Source organism: Manis pentadactyla, chromosome 5 (assembly GCF_030020395.1).
Source record: "Manis pentadactyla isolate mManPen7 chromosome 5, mManPen7.hap1, whole genome shotgun sequence".
Classification (NCBI taxonomy): domain Eukaryota; kingdom Metazoa; phylum Chordata; class Mammalia; order Pholidota; family Manidae; genus Manis; species Manis pentadactyla.
The window spans coordinates 71066966-71082657 of NC_080023.1; the positions used below are offsets into that span (position 1 = coordinate 71066966).

Consider the following 15692-nt stretch of genomic DNA (forward strand, 5'->3'; position numbering starts at 1 on the left):
ACAGGTGAGTGGGTTTTGAGGCAGGAGGCCTCAAGCTCAAAGGTGAGAAATGAAGGGCAATGACACAAGGCCTCCCTAAGCAGCTGCGGTGATGGGGACAAGGGATGGCCTGTGGGGAGGTTCTCCTCTACGGCAGATAGAGAGCCCAGGTCCCCCGCTCCATCCAGGTGGTGTGTTTGCAGGAAGAAAAATCATTCAGTTGATCTTTCAATACAGTTCCCTAAGGAAATCTGGGCAAGGGTTGTGAGCATCTTGTTCTGCAGTTTTGTGCTGTGAGTAGGGAGCCCAGAATCTCAGTCTACCTGACACATGGGAGGAAGAGAAGTGAGCAGGCTGACAAAGGGCATGGCTTTGTAGGACATCTTGAGGAGGCACAAATATGGAAGGTGGCAAGGACGAGGGGGAGACTAAATGGAGGGGTGACTGGAGTCATCATGTGCCACAGTGAGCAGGAAGCACAGAGACCACAGTCTGCAAAGGGAAGAACATTAAGGGCCGTAAAGGAGAATGATGCGTGAGCCACCCCAGGATCCATTTAAGGAAAGGAGAGGATTAGGGTAAAGAAATTGTTATAATTTTGATGGCAAGACTTGAATATAAAAATTACTAAAAGGAACAGAATTAATTAGCTAATACCTACTAAGCTAGCAAAGATACACTGCTGGCTGTAATATTGGCATAGAGGTTGAATCCAGCTTGAAAGTCTTCATACAAAGTATTAAGAAGTTTCAAGATTTATTCTGTGGTCACTTTGGCAGGTATCTGCACAGAGCTACATGATCAGAATTGCACTGAAGACAATTTTTCTGTCTGTAGGCCTGGGGCAAAGACTGAAGGCAAAGATATGTTAGGAAATAGGTGAAATTGTCCTGAGCAGAGGAAATGAGTACATGGGTAGCGAGGCAGTGGCAGTGGGAATGGATGGAGGGGATAAATGAGACAAACACTAAAGAAGGAAAAAGTTGATTTGTAACTTGAGACTCTTAGAATGTACTTTATCAATTTTTGGAATGAAGAATGAGCTTTGTCTTCAAAAAATGTGTGTGTTGCAACCATGGATCAGTTGGGATGTATCCAAAGATAATCCAACTCCACTTTCAAGGTTCAGCAGTTGACTCAGAGACGGAGGCAATGAAGAGAAAATGTGCCTTGTTAACTAAGGTTCCCGAAGTGTTACACAGATAGCTGTGCTGTGAGTTTGGGGCTTCATAAAATGTAAATAATGTTTGCTTCCTTATTTCTTCTGGAAAAGTTTGGATTTACTGACTTACATGTTAATATGTTTAATTCAATTTGTGTTAAATAACACAAGTTTATTTCAAAGAGGAGACATCTCATTTTAATCCCAAATAATAATAAACAAAACTGAATTCTTGGGGTAACTGAAGTCAGATTAAATTTAGGTAGTTCATGATTGCATTATTTTAATATTAGTAATACTGCTAAAATAATATTAGGCAGTTATGATGAGCTCTTAAACCTGAGATCTTTGTTGTATTACATATCAAAGTTTTGAAAATATATTATGACTAACCAAATTATGAATTGTGCTTTTGTACTTCTTATTAGTAAATGCTTCAATTATATGAAATGCCTTTCTTTTATATTGCAATGGAATCTTACATGCAGTCTAAGAAACTTAGAATTTTCTGTTTGAGCTTTTCTTTCACTGTAGCATTGAGCTTCCCATATGGCAACAGAAATGACATTTTCTTTCTGCTATGCTATTTGAGTAATCTGCTCCAAATAGGAAAGCAGGGACTAGGGCCAAACCGCCTGTGACACTTACCTTTGGAGCAAGATTTGAAGCCAATTAAATCATTGCCATATGATGTTGTTTGGACTATAATTGCTCTCGTAATGAGATGCAGGATGAACAGAAGACCTCAGAGCCAAGAAGGACAGAACTTGGAAGAATTCAAGGCCTATCACATTAGCAGTTTTCGCAAACTGTGCTCAGAAGAGATCTGACTTGTCCCAAGTAGTTCGCAAATTAAACAGCCCAACTGTGTCTTATGTACAGTTTCTGCTTTGCAATTTTGACAGATGCATGTCTGTTATGTTCCAGTTGCTCTCTGAAAAATATTTCTTAGCTTCCTGCCTCAGCCAGTTTTCAGTCATAGATCAGTATTACTATAGCTTATCAATAATTTAAAATAAAAATGTAGAAAACAGTAATGAGATCTCTGTAGGCATGGCACTGTCAACAGGAAAAATGAAGATGCGGTAATGAGGCAAACATTAGTCTGATTAGGAGGGAGAGCTTCTCATTCTTTTTGTGGTAGCACAGAAGCAGCAATTACCTCCCTAAATAGTGCTTGCGATCATGAATGGCTTGGAGATACCTAGAGTTCTTTCTAGTTTATTCTTTCTTGTTATTCTATGCTTTATGAAAGTGAAAGAAATATGCACCCAGATCTTATCAGGGCAGCCAAGGTAGTTCTGGAGCTATTTCCCCAAGCCTTGTGATGATTTCTCCTCCCTCTCCCCGTGTTCTGACACTTCTGAAGAGCTGAGAACACTCTCCTGTTCCAATCTCCTGTCCCCAGAGCTCCTCAGCACTCACCTGCAGCCTGCCTGAAAGTGCCCTGCTGGGAGCCTGCAGATTTTATTGGCTTTTGGTTTATATGAGTGAATTATCTTTTTCGTTCCTCTAAGCTGGAAGTTGCAATCAACTGTACTAGAAGGGGGTGAGGATTTAATAATACTGGTAACTTGAACCACTGCATTGTATACTTGTAACCAATATAAGATTGTATAGTAATGATACTTCAATAATAAAAAAGAGAAAGAGAAAGAGAAAACTGAGAGAAAGGAGTTTAAAAGGGAAAACAGTAGAACTTATATTTGGAAACCTAAGAAGACTGAGAAAGGATAGTTTTAAAAGAAGAGAAAATAGTGTGGTCCTGATTCATGGGTCAAATGAAGAATGAATATGGTATGAGAAAGGGGTGGGGTTTCAGATTAAGCAAAAAAAAAAAAGGAAGAAGAAAATATTTATCTATCTATCTATCTATCATCTATCTATCTATCTATCTATCTATCTATCTATCTATCTATCTATCTATCTATCTATCTATCTATCTATCTATCTATCTACCTATCTATGTATCTAGATCTCCCTGCAATCTGTGTCATGCATTCTTTCTGTGAGAAGTCATGAAGGTGAGTTGCAGAGGCAGAGAACACCTGAGGACCTCTTTTTCCCTTGGCATTGCAGAGGTTTTAACCTGTTTGCCAGCTCTCCTCTTCTCGGGGAGCCTAACTTTCAGTGAACCATCAGATGGATTTAAGGTGTTTGTAGAAAGGGGAAAGGCTGATGCTATGGTAACAGCTGTATTTTGATCAACAGTGCTGTTTTCTTTCTTCCCCAGAGTTCCTGTTTATGTCTTGCAGCCTTTATATTGTCTTTTTAAGAACTGAGCCAGTTGGCTGGTGGCCATGGTAAAACTGCACTGCTGTTGAGTATAAATACATCCCATCAGTGGACACATCTTTCAATATTCTGCTTAAGTTTGTTTTTCTATTCTAAATGTCATGTGGCTATAGGTGAACAGAGAACACTATTTAAGAAAGGAAGATTTGCTCCAAAGAGTGTCCAAATCCTAAACTACGGTATTGAATAATTTGGATATCACTAAGAAATTCGATTCTATTTCTACATAAAAACTATATATTACACTTATGCATTAATATTTGCATTTACATTTATGTAAAATAATTGCAGTATTTGTAAAATATGTGCATTGCATTTATGTATTAATATTTGTTTGAGCATTTGTCTCATGTCCAGAAAATCATATGGTACCTTTTCTATGAGAAAGTGAAGGAAAGAAAGAAAGGTGCTCTGAAAGAGAAAATATGATACCCTACTGTCAGCCTTTCACTTTCTCAACTGTCTATGTACCAAACCTCATTAGCCTAAATTAACAAATATTATTATTAATGAAACTAGTTTCTTGAAAGGTGACAGTGTTTACTTTGCTGAAATATTTCTTCATACAAATCTGAGAAGTAGATTATTACCTCTAATTTATAAATTAGGAAAGTGAAGAGGACCAAAAAGTTTAATAGAAAAAATGCTCAATGTTGTGCAGCACATGAGTGACTGAGCTGGGACTGGTTCAGTTTTATTGACTCCAGAGCCCATGTTTTAACCTTTAGGTTCAAGTGCCTTCCTTTACGGCCAGAAGCTCCTCCAAAAGCAAGCCCACCAAAAGAGAGGGAAGCAATTTTCTGTTACACTTAAGCCAAGAATTCCTATGTGTCTAAAATAAAGAGATTTACTCCATACCATTGGTTTAGAGACCTTAAAGATTAACTAGTTCAGAAATGCTTTTTGTTTTTTTAACTTGGAAGGCCTATGATTTTTTCTGAAGATCATGTTTAAAATTCAATGACATAATAGCTTAAATCTTCTTTCAGATGACTGATTTTCCTAAATATCTAACATAAAATATTTTTTAAAGTGTCACTTTTGGATCTTACAAACATTATATCAGTATTTTAAATACATATCCATTGCCAGATTCTGGTACTTCATAGTTGCAAGAAGTCAATATTCCAAGTGGAATGATTTGACGTTGTCGTTTAGCACTGCAAAAGCATGCAAGACAGCACTCATTTGTGGTAAATCACTGACATTCTGCTGTGGTAGCCAGTCCTATTTTACTATATTAGGAAAAACACTGCAGAAAAATAGAATTATATCTCATGTAATATTATTTGCAGGAATGATTAACTAGAGTGCCTAGGACACTTACATAAACAGCTGTTTCTAGTATTTTCCAGGTGATTAAAACCTATTAGTTTGGCAATTTACAGAAAAGCCGTTAGATCCATCCCAGTGCCACTGGCATAACCGAGGCCTCTGGGGCAGGGCGCACCTGCCAATAAGAGGCATGGGGCGGGGACCTGACGCAGGCCTGGATCAGCAGGTCCCTATCTCACCGCCCACCAACCTGGAACTGCAGCGAGGAGCCCAGAGCCTTCAGGTGGCAGAGGTAGAGATCCGGGATTACTTGGTTGGTTGGTTGGTTTATAACTTAAAGGGAAAAGCATGTTTCAAATACCTCCTTTTTACCTTCCTGAAATAGTACTACTGATAGGGTGACAGTCTTTACATTTTCAGAAGCTAATGACATATTTAATAGAGAACCATTCGAACAATCACATTCTTTCTTATCAGACTTGAGAAAGCCACAGTCTTCCACACTAAAGGCCTTTACAAGATGCAAAAGCAGCAAAAAGCAGAATTAATATTTGCAATAACATTAACATATATAAAATCCAAAAGTCATCATCCTATATTTTTCATATCAGAATAATCAGAATATATATCACACTTTATATGTTTTTAATACTCATTTTTTATCTCTCCTAATAAATTTTAAGATCTGTGAGAAAATAGACTTGCAGATTATAAAAAAGAAAGTTTAGAACTTAGCATCATATGTCATGCTGAATACCATGGAGGTTACTAACAACACTGAGAGTTTCTTGTAGCATTTATTAATGGTTCTTTTGTTTTTTACCACCAAGAAAACTCTAAGTTAAATTTTCTTTCCTCCAGCTTTTAAAAACTTTGTGCTCCCTCATAGTTTATTTAGATGCATTGTCATAAACAGGTCTGCTGTTCTATCTCCTATACCGTGAGGAACTGCAAGGCATCATTTTATTATTGTTCTCCCTTGCAATGATTGGTGCATGAAAAAGGAGGAGGTTCTATGCAGGGTTGCTTAAAAAAATCAATGAAACACGTTCCCAAGCAATAATAATGTGACAGAGTCATTGAAGTTTGATTGGTGACCTTTTCACTCTGTGTGGAGATAACCTTTATTGATATCATTAACCAGATGAAACACTGGCTTGATGCAGCTCTTTTAAGGAGGGAGCTTGGTATTGATTGAGAAGCAAGATCTGAGATTTTGTTAGTGTCGAGCTGTTTACAGAAACAAGAGGTACATTCCTCTCCTGTTCTCCAGCTGCTGAAGTAATTATTTCTTACCAGCAGCTAAAAGAAAGGAGAAACCAAGGACATTTTCTTACTTTGGTTGTGTTTCCATGAACAAAAAGCCGTTTAAGTGAGAAAGCACTTTCTAAGTGCCTATCAGGGTGGAGGCATTTCATATGCATTAGCAATCTTGGTGTGGCCCAAGTACATCCCCTTTTCTGTTGTTATTCTCAAGGCTCTTTCTTCATCTAGCTGCTCATGACTACTTCCCAATTCAGAAAGCTTGCATACTTTTATGTCAGTTTACAGTTAAGCCAACCAGGTAGTATACTTATTTGTTGCCCTGTGAAAGGCATATGTTATCCTAGGAAACACCTATGGCCCAAATATCTGATTATCTTTGAAAGGTTTAACTATATATCCTTCCCTACAATAGAAATGGAATATTTGTTTATCCTTTAATGAATGACTTAACATAGGTGTCAAACTTCAAGTTTTAATTAGCGAACTAATGTTTAAATGGAAGCCAACTCTTAAGTTGAATACACTATCCATTCTAGAAAAAGAATTTAGTGAAAGGTAGCTATTGCTTAAAGCTGTGGTTTTCAACTTAATTTGGTGAGATTGATTTAAGAATAATTCTGTTTATGATGTATGGATTGATTGTGCAGTAAGCAGAATATTAGAACATGCTTCTGAGTAGAATTATGAAGTTTTTGTTTGGATTGCTTTGGGGACTAAATACAGAGTGCTTATGTGCTATTTGTGGATTCAGGATGAATAAATTAATATTTAGCAAATAAGCAATAGAAAAAATGGGTGGAAAGATTTACTAAGGTACATAAATAAAAATATTTTGTGGGGAGGAATAGAAAAACTATTAAGGGTGAAAGTATTTTCATGTTTAAATAAAGAACTATAGTGTAACTCTGGGGAAAGGAAATCCCAAGGCAAAATACCGCTAAAACCAAAATCAGTTAAAGGGAGAAATAAAGTTTAAAACCTGTTTTTGCTTACAAACTGTGGTACAGGGCCATTCCTCTTTCCTGCTCCAGCAGAAGCAAACCAGCATTCTCCCTAATTTCTTAGGCTCAGATAAGCCCTCGTTTGCCCAGGTAATTACCCACTGATATGGAAATGGACTAATTTCACTACCCCTGAGGAGTGCCTATTGATATGCAGATGTACTAAAGCCAGGAGAGATACTCTGGAAATATTACAATTTTACCCACATATAGACATCACTACATTTTATTAGCAAGCTTCTGATATATTAAGAAAAGATAATTTAGTAAAAAAAAAATTCTATGTATTTGCAGTTTTAGAAGAAAATTAGCAAAATAACTATGGAAGATAGTAAGGACAGGTAGTAAGAATGATATGGTTGTTTATTATGAAAATGGAAAATTCATTATGAAAACCTATCTAATTCTATAATTCAAAGATCAACTTTTTACAGATGAAAAGTATATTTTTTAAATATCAGTGGCCACTCTCTTTTGAAACAGGAAAGCTCATGTAAAGCATAGTCCTTTGGTAATGAAAAGTCAAGAACAGAGCAGAAATAAATTTATACTCAATGACATGGAATAATTTTTTCTGTTTTGTTTTGTTCTGTTTTCATTTGTTTTGTTTTGTTTTTTTGCCTGAATCTGTTTTTTTCCCCAAAAAATACAGATTACAGTTTATGCAAACATTAAATATGTCGATTTGCTGCACTTTCTTAACAAGTCAGATTTCTTTTACTTTGCAATCTGTTCTCAGCATAAAGTAATACCAACAATGATAATACCAAAATCAAAATACTTAAATCCCTGAAAGGACAATTCATCAACAAAATGATGTCCTCATTTCCTAATCCTGAATATTGTGAGTCGTCCATCCTTGTATATATAGAAGGAGGACTTAGAGAAGGGGGCAGGGGCTGGGAGTCAGAGAAGTGGAGACAATAAAAAAAGAGAGCGAGAAGGAAAGAATAATAAGAATATTGGAAATGCTGGAATTTATTATACTTGCATGAAGGTCTGGGGTGCAATTTAACACAGCAAAAGACCTCCTTGCTCTCTGGCCACTGCACTACCTCTGGGTCCTTGAAATGGAACCACTGTTTTTAAATCAGTAGTGTGTAGATCCTTGCCAATCAAAGCATAACCATTGGGCCAGCAGTATCAACAGCGAACTTGTTAGAAAATCAAATTCTCCAGTGTCCACCCCAACCCCTGGCCAAAATCAGAATCATAAATAGGTCCCCAGGTGGTCATATGCTTATCAAAGACTGGGAAGTACAGCCACATATGGCCCTGTGTCTACTGACAGAGTATGAACTTGTTGCTTCATGACCAAGGACCACAAAAAGAAACATAGTGCGTGAAAAAGAAGATGAAAAAAATCTCCTAGGATGAAACCATCGATAAAGGGAATTACAAAATCCCCCACTTATGTTAAATGCTTCCCACGAGACAAGATATCACTAAGGTCATTCATTAGCTCTAACTTGAGAAAAGCAAACTACCCTGGGTCCACTTGCCTTTTTCTGCTTCTCAAAGTCAAACAAAAACTTTCTCACAAATTTAATGTTTAGCAAATAGTTTTAAATGGTCTGTTTATCTGTACTAGCTCCAGTCTTCAGGAAATAATATTTTAATATTTTGATTTTGAGTAAATTTAAATGTTTCTCCAGCTTGCATTGCTTCTTGACTGCCCATTTCCAAATAGGTAGGTAGTTTTTTTGTGTGTGTGTTTATGTTTGCATTACATGACCATCATACACACACACTCCATTAACACATGAATGCTCCATCACCTTTATTATGGACTCTGAGACCACAGAACTGTTTATGGCATTCCTGTGAAAGAGGAGGAAGGCTTGTCTGTTAATATCAAAAACCCTGGAGACCTGGACAGAGCATCTCAACAACAAAACCAACCTGAATACTGGGTAGATGGAAAGAAAAATGACATCTGTTCTTAGGTGTATAGATGGCCATAGAGTGGTTAGTTATTTAAGAAAAGAGAAAAAAATGTTTTCAAGTTTCAGAATTATATTTTAGTCAGGGCAGTAGTAAATTATTTCTAGCTGATGTTAGCAAATGTCAAATATGATTGTAGAGAGAAAGGCTCTTCCAGAATTATGACATTCTTGGTAGGAGTTAAACTCTATATCCTTGCCTTTGTCTGGCAAAAGATCCTCTGATGTGTGAACTGGAGAATACAGTACATGTTTGTATATATAATGCTATGATACTTACATTACTGACTTTTGTTTATAATTTGGCCCTTGCAAGTGGCTGTTGAGGAAGGGAATTGCTTTATACTTGAAAATCTTAAGATATCCTGAGGGTACAGCCAAAAAAACGTACCAACTCCTGAAAAGTCATCTTTGCTCTGGAAGAAAGATAAACAGTGTTCTTACAAGGTGGGAAGGATGTCAAAGATTTAGCCTGATGGTCTCAGGGAAAGGAGACTGTTAAGATTTGGCTACTGTGTTAAGCATGAGCAAAGTGAAATGAACTGGCATGACAGCCTGTGGACATGCTACAGTGAAATATAACAATAAAAAATATGCTAAGTAAGAACAAAGAAAAAAAATGAGAAATGAGAACAGCATAAAACAGATTGAAAAATATCTAAGAATAGGATAAAAACAAGTTAGAATGCTAAAGCCCTCTGCAAGTACCCAGTGCTATGCCCTATAAAAGAAAATGCATTACCTAAGGAAACCATGAAATCCACATGAAACTTGTGAGCTCCAAGACAGAGTGATAGAACAGGAAAAAAAGGTTTTTAAGGGGCGAGGCACACTGAGAACATAGGAAGACCTTTATGAACCTAACAAATAATTAGAATCAAAAGAGGGACTGTGGATGGTATTACTGGCATGAGGGAAACACTGGCAACAAACACGGTGAAAACAGAGGGGCCCCCAGAAACTAGGATAGCTGCCAAAAAGATCACAGACAAGAAGGAAGTAATTGGTATCCCTGGAGTACAGAAACCAGTAAATGAACTAGGAGAAATATTTAGACACAATGAAAGAAAAAAAGTAAAATAAAAGGAGAACCTGTATCTGCAGACTAAACAGCACATCAAACTGCCAGGAAACATAGGCTGTCTGCACATACTCTTGTTATCTAGCAACAGGGGTAAAGGAAAATCCTCCTGGCACCAAGGTGATAAAATCAAGTTACATAGAAAGGGGAAAAGACAAAACAAAACACGCTTACCTCACATTTCCTCATAGCAATTTTCAGTACCAGAAGACACTGAAGTTCTGAGGATAATAAAGTGATACCAGGGAAAATGTGTCAGTAGGAGGAGCTGAAGTTCATTGCAAGACCGAGGGGCAGCCAAATGTAGCTTGCCAGATGAAAAAACATAAGGAACACACTGTTTAAAACTTCTAAGAAAAATAAAATTATTCTCTGGATGGACTAAAACTGTCAGTAATTATCTTACCAGTTCGGTAACTGCTGGCCAAAGGCCGGCCTGTAGCAATGGTTTTTATTGGCTTTTTTTTTTTTTTCCTAGAAAGGCTGTGGGAAATATGCATTGGAATCTCTTAGTTTCAGGCACTGTACATTCAACAGTGTTGATCAAGGTGAAGGAGAGGCTAAAGAAACCAATTTATGTTGAAGGAGAGGAATCAATTCAAGTTAGACCTTTTATTGCTCAGTGGTGATACACTGATGATGAAAAATACAGTTTGAGGTGGACATATTCTTCACACAAAAGTGAGGATTAAGAAAGATTCAAAGTAGCTCTTCTCAAGCACTTGATAGAAAGAGGAATGGATGCTAGGGATGTTGAATCACCTGGGATTATTCCTAGCAGCTTCTCCCACACTGATGAGATAAGGGTCTTTGTTCTGGTTCATCCATTCAGTCAAATCAGTAAACAATTATTAGGTACTCATCTTGCTAATCATCTTAACTGTCCATAAGACATCATTTCACTTATTTTTTTAGTCACCTGATAAATTGTACAGGTAAGTCCAAGGGTTTAAGGCTGCAGGAGAGAGTTTTATGATGAGAGAAGAAAACACATTTATTATTATGCTTGCTTGCTTGTCCCTAAAGATCAACAAATTTAATAACTGTGCCAAATATTGGAATAAAGGAAGATAATGTTTCAGTTTAAAAAAATAAGATTTGTGGCTATATATATATAGTGTGTGTGTGCATGCAAATATATACGTATGTGGAGAGAGAGAATCTGGATGTATGTACAGCAAACAGTTGATGGTGGTTAATCCTTAAGAGTTATATTGGTGAGGGTTGAGAGGGTAGGAACCTTAAATTTTACATTATGTGTTTCCATACTGATTTTATATTTTTAAAGAAATATGTTACTCCTGTATTGAAATAATATAATAATTCTGTATGGACATAATACAATAATATAAGGAAAAGGTCTGGCTTCCTTGGTTGCACTGAAGCTTGAGTTTCAATCTACAGGATTGATAGGCAATTTGTTTTCATTATTTTCTGAAGCACACTTGTGTGTCTAGGAATTTGTCAAAGATTACAGACCAGGAAGTTGCCTCCTGTCTTCATTTCCAACTTTGTCTTGTAAATGTGAATTCATTCTTTCTTTGTGAAAAAGTGAAAGCGTAGGAAAGCAAGTTTATACTTCTGGGAGAAATCTTTTCTCTGTATAAACTCAGGAAGCTTGATCCTCAGTATGTTTTGGGAGCCCAACTAAGCTCAATATTTTAAAATTATAAAGCACAATGTGGTGAATAATTTTATATCTAATGACTTTCCCCTAAGAACATCTTAATAGTGCTCCTATTATACACTAAAAAATGAAATGTCTTTCCAGTGCCTATGTTTGTGTTCCTGGGAGTCTTGAAAAATCATTATTGTTACCATTGCAATTGTTTTGTCAATAACTGGCTGTTTTAGTTTCTTTGTGATGCAACAGATATCCTCCCAGTCCTCACAGATAAATAAACCTTAAGCAAATTTAAAACATATGGGAGATAATTATCTCAGAGAATAGTTGAATTTCATATCTGAAAGACCTTCCAAGCTAATCTTCCTAAATCTTCTCATTTTATGTAGGAGAAAACTAAGCCCCAGTGAAGTACTTTGTCCAAGGTCACACAGCTAGTTGCTGACAGAACCAAGGTTGGAAACCTAATTAACTTTGACTGATAATGTCCTATCTGTACCTGGCAATGTTTGCTTTCCCTTCTATGTCTCCCCTTCCATTTGTCTAACCTCGTAAGGATACTTGCCATATAAGGAAGAATGTCCTCATTTCTTGAAAGAATTTAGGAGTGGGCAAGGAGAGTGGATTAAGATTTTATACAGTTTGATGTTTATTAATATTGACTCACTGATGGTTAAAACATATAAAAAAACCTTGTGCTTATTTTTAAATAATCAAAATAGTTAGGGACACCCATCCATACCAATATCCTTGTATTTTATACCCAATGTTTATATGAATACATTAGTTTATATAGAAGACTAGACACTGGACACCTGTTTACTATGACTCTCATAGAGGCATACCTTGACATATTTTGAATTTACTTCCAGGACACTGCTGTAAAGTGAATATTGCAATAAAGCAAGTCAAATGAACTTTTTTGTTTCCCAGTGTATATAAAAGTAATGTTTCTACTACACTGTAGTCTATTAACTGTGTGATCGTCTATTAAGTGTGCAATTAAGTCTATTATGTCTTAAAAATGTATATACTTTAATTAAAAAATACTTTATTGCTAAAAAATGCTATCTGAGCTTTCAGGAAGTCATCATCTTTTTGCTGGTAGAAGGTCTTACTTCAATGTTGATGGCTGCTGACTGATCAGGGTGTTGGTTGCTGAAGGTCAGGGTGGCTGTGGCAATCTCTTAAAATAAGACACCAATGAAGATGGCTGCATCAATTGACTCTGCCTTTTACGGATGATTTCTCTGTAGCATGTAGTGCTGCTGGATAGCATTTTACCCACAGTAGAATTTCTTTCAAAATTGGAATCAATTCTCTCAAACCCTGCCACTGCTTTATCAACTAACTTTATATAATATTCTAAATCCTTTGTTTTCATTTCAACAATCTTCACAGTATCTTCACCAGGAGTAGATTCCAGTCTCATGAAACCAGTTTCTTTGCTCAGCCATAGGAAGCAACTCCCCATCCATTCAAGTTTCAGCATGAGATGGCAGCAATTCAGTCACATCCTCAGGAGCTACTTCTAATTCTAGTTCTCTTGCTATTTCCACCACACCTGTAGTTCCTTCCTCCACTGAAGTCTTGAACTCTTTAGTCATCCATGAGGGTTGGAATCAACTCCTTCCAAACTCCTATTAATGTTGATAATTTGACCTTTTCTCATGAATCATAAAATGGCATCTAGAATGGTGAATCCTTCCTAGAAGTTTTTAAATTTTATCTTGCCTACATTCATCAGAGGAATCATATCTATGGTTGCTATAGCCTTACAAAATACGTTCTTAAATAATGAGACTTGTAGGTTGAAACTGCTCCTTGATTCATGGGTTTCAGAATGGATGTTGTATTAGAAACATTATTGTACATCATCAGAGCTGTTGGGAGACCAGGTACATTGTCATGGAGCAGTAATGTTTTGAAACGAATCTTTTTTTTTTTTTTGAGAGGTACATCTCAACAGTGGGCTTAAAATTCAGTAAACAGATGTGCTGTCATCTAGGCTTAGTTGTTCCACTATTAGAGTACAGGCAGGCAGAATAGATTAGACATAATTCTTAAAGGCTCTAGGATATTCAGAATGGTAAATGAGCACTGGCTTCCACTTAAAGTCAGCAGCTGTATTAGCCCCTAACAAGAGAGTCAGCTTGTCTTTTGAAGCTCTGAAGCAAGCCTTGACTTCTCTTCTCCAGCTATGAAATTCATAAGTGGCATCTTCTTCCACTACAAGGCTATTTCATCTACACTGAAAACCTGTTTGGTTGCTTTCTTTAAACCTTACGAACCAACTTCTGCAAGCTTCATACTTTTCTCCTGTGGTTTCCTCACTCTCTCAACTTTATAGAATTGAAAAATTAGGGCCTTACTTTGGTTTAGGCTTTGGCTTAAGGGAGTGTTGGCTTAAGGGGTGGCTGGTTTGGTCTTCTATTCAGATCACAAAACTTTCTCCACATAAGCATTAAGGCTGTTTCACTTTATTATTCATGTGTGTACTTGAATATCACTTTTAATTTCCCTCAAGAACTTTTCCTTTGCATTCACAGCTTGGCTAGCTGTGTGGCACAAGATGCCTATCTCAGCTAATGACATGCCTTGCTCACTAAGCTGATCATTTCCAGCTTTTGATTTAAAGTGAGAGGTGTGCTACTCTTCCATTCACTCGAACATTCAGAGGCCATTGTAAAGTTACTAACTGTCCTAATTTCAATATTATTGTGTCTCAAAGAATAGGGAGGCCTGAGGAGAGAGAGGCAGAGAGATGGGAGAATGGCAGGTTGGTGGAGCAGTCAGAACACACATAACATTGATCCATTCAGTTGTCTTACAAGGGCATGCTTTTGGCAGCACCCCAAAACAATCACAGTAGTAACATCAGAGATACTGACCACAGATCACCATGACAAACATAATAATAATGAAAAAGCTTGAAATATTCTGAGAAATATCAAAATGTGACACAGAGACACAAAGTAAGCAAATTCCATTGGAAAAGTGGCATTGCCAGACTTGCACGACACAGGATGGCCACAAACCAACAATTTGTAAAAAACGCGGTTATCTGTGAAACAAAATAAAATAAGTATGCTTGTAAATGAGGTGTCACTTTTCATCATTCTGTTATCTTTTTCTTTTATAAAATAAACTATGAAACTAAAAAAGTTAATATATCCTAAATGGCTCAGTTGATCTGGCCTTTGTATGTGTGTTGGTCACTTTATCCAACTCATGTAAGAATTCTTGACTTGTCTCACTGTAAGAGCCAGTTACTATAAAACCTATGACCTCATTCTTGACACCATCATTATAAAAAGGTCAGTTTTAAGGCTGACCTCTAAGTAGCATAAAGTATATCCAGGTTTTCCTGTAAGAGTTTTCCTATAAAAAAACTGGACATGTCATTGTAATTAATAATAGTGCATCCCTTTACTCTTAAAGTGTTAAGATTTGGATAGTAAAGTAAAAGGTTATCCTACTCATAGTGGATATAAAATATGCTACAGAAGGGATTTTCTTACTCTAACTTTCAGGAAAATCTCAGCATTTCTTCCTGTTTGAGCTAAGTTTCCCCCTTTCTGTTTTCAATGTCTTAGGAGTTTTACTTCTTTCTTTTCCAGATTAATTGAAACTGATTTATCTCTCACACTCCATTCTACTCAAAACTCAGTATTTGACTTGATTGAAGTAGGGCATATGCCAAGTCTGCTTTTGTTTTTATTTTAACTGACTGTCCTAGTATAGAGTGTGAGTAAATTTTCCAGGCTTAGAAATGATTTGATCATCAAGAGAAATTTAATGAAGGATATGTGCTTTGCAGAGTAGCTAATCATGTAGTTCCATAGAAATAATGCAAATACAATTTTTTGTGTGTTGGGGTCTTAAAACTGGACATGATCATGCCAGAAAGCCTTATCAGTTCTGCCTAAGGAACCTCCTAAAATACTGCCAAATTATGTTCCAAACAATGTCTTCAAATCTAGTCACTTAAGTTTACAAAGGTATCCAAAATTTATGGTCTCTTCAAAAAGACAGGCAGTTTATGAATACGGGCTTTATAATCACA

At 36.6% G+C, this 15692-nt stretch overlaps 1 protein-coding gene across 5 annotated transcripts in view; it reads left to right on the forward strand.

Moving 5' to 3' along the window:
* Nucleotides 1–15692, forward strand: part of ARHGAP24 (Rho GTPase activating protein 24) — a 476093-nt gene that overhangs the window by 263902 nt on the left and 196499 nt on the right. The gene's annotated exons all lie outside the window — the stretch shown is intronic.